The sequence below is a fragment of the Lactuca saligna genome, unplaced genomic scaffold, assembly GCF_052625555.1.
Source record: "Lactuca saligna cultivar CGN05327 unplaced genomic scaffold, ASM5262555v1 scaffold_278, whole genome shotgun sequence".
In the NCBI taxonomy this organism is placed as follows: domain Eukaryota; kingdom Viridiplantae; phylum Streptophyta; class Magnoliopsida; order Asterales; family Asteraceae; genus Lactuca; species Lactuca saligna.
Genome location: NW_027629843.1, coordinates 380 through 2,500, shown reverse-complemented (window position 1 = coordinate 2,500; position 2,121 = coordinate 380).

Genomic DNA, 2,121 nt, shown 5'->3' with positions numbered 1-2,121 from the left:
ATAGACTAGCGTACCATAGTAGTATCACAAAAAGCAACACATGCCACTTTAACGCCTATCTTTTCCCAATCATCAGCACAAATCAAATGCTGGCTAGCACCAGTAGCACGTCAAACATAGATCAGCAAGCACATCGTCATCGAATTGCCACACAAACAGCACCATCCCAAACTTCCAAAGCTAGACCACAACCCTGGATCGGTGTCGCAGAGACCTAACGAGGCATCCCCACACCACGCCAAGGCCCCCACTCGGAGGGGTATTATGCCACCGACTAGGAATCAAGCAACAGTCACCCAAGCTCGCGCTCAAAGGCAGTCTGGCACCTTCATCCCTTCCCATGCTCACCCACGGCTCCCCCCCTATATATACATATTGCACAAGGAGCTTGGTGACAGCAACACCCATTGCTTTCCCTGAGGATGTATATTTCTTAGTATGCGCACGGCGTCGAGGCACAGGTGAAGCCAACGGGGCTAGTTTCTGCGCCCTATGTCGAGGAAAATCAAGGCAACGGGCTAGTGTATGGGCACAACGTCGAGGAGACTCAAGGAGATGGGGCTAATTTTCAGGTCACCGTTCGAGAAATCAAGGCAACGTGTTGGGGGGGATGGCCTCTTTCATGGGTCGTGGGGCTTGGCTTGGCATGCCTCGTGTGTGCTCGATACAGCCTCACGATTCTTATTTGCCCATCAACCATGCCGGGCACCTATGAGAATGAGACCCCATGGTACCCCCTATATATACATATTGCACAAAGAGCTTGGTGACAGGAACAGACATTGATTTCCCTGATAATGCATAATTTTTGGACACACACGACTTGGGGGCGAGGGGACACGGGAGTGGGGCGCCAATGGGGGGCGTTTTGGCCCCATTTTCGTCAAGAGCGGGCGTCTTGGCCATGCCTTGAGCGTGCCAGCCTCGAGAGCCTTGGGCGTTGGACACCCTTGGGGCGCCAATGGGCAGCAGTCCCATGGTTCCCCTATATATACATATTATACAAAGAGCTTGGTGACAGGAACAGACATTGATTTGCCCAAGGATGCATAATTGTGCGAAATCGTCCATAACTCGCTCGAATTAATTCGGATTGACACAAAATTTTGTAGGGATGCTTTTTATTATAAATGAAAAGCTTTGAAATAAATAAAAAAAAAAAAACAAAATGTCATGTTTGAGGCGTAAATGTTTGTGTCCTATCCTTGGTCATGCCTTGAAGCGATGGTTCCCTACTTGTTGGAATGTCGCTCAAATCAAGTAGGAATGCCATTGAAAATTTGTGTGGGTCGTTGTTAACATAGACGAATGGACTTGAAATGAAAATATATCATATTTGGGTGTTTGTCCCTGTCGCCTGGTGATAGGCAGGCAGATAAGGCTTTTAGGTATTCATAAGTGGCTTAGATGAACTCGAAAGAACACGAGTTGATCGGATTGGAACTCATATATTCAATTTACTATGTACTAAGTAGGAACTACACTTTGCTCCCTTCATCGTTTGACTTGCTTAGAAATCTGCTCATGGTTTGTCAAGGCCCCTTGTTCCTTAGACCGATGAGGATGGGATTGGGTTGCTCATGGGCATGTGTGTGGCAAGATGCCTTGTTCCATTGGTCGTTCATGGGTGTTCGTGTACGAAGTAAACTTGTTCCCTTGGTCGTTCATGGGGTTGTGTGTGGGAAGAAGCCTTCTTCACTTGGTCGTTCATGTGTGTTTGTTTGGGAGGTAGCCTTGTTCCCTTGGTCGTTCATGGGAATGTGTGTGGCAATACGCATTGTTCCTTGGTCGTTCACACCCTTGTTCCCTTGGTCGTTCATGGGTCTGTGTGTGGGAAGAGGCTTTGTTCCCTTGGGTAGCCTGCTTGCCTTGCCAGCCCCGTATGCATTGTTCCCTTGGTCGTTCGTGGATGGGTTTGTGCGTGGCTAGGTGCCTTGTTCCCTTGGTCGTTCATGGGCATGTGTGTGGCAAGGTGCCTTGTTCCCTTGGGTGGCTTGCCTTGCCAGCCTCGCTTGCTTAGGTTTCCCAACACACCTGTCGGGCACCAAGGGTGGTATTAGTCCCCATGTACCCCCTATATATACATAATGCACAAAGAGCTTGGTGACAGGAACAGACATT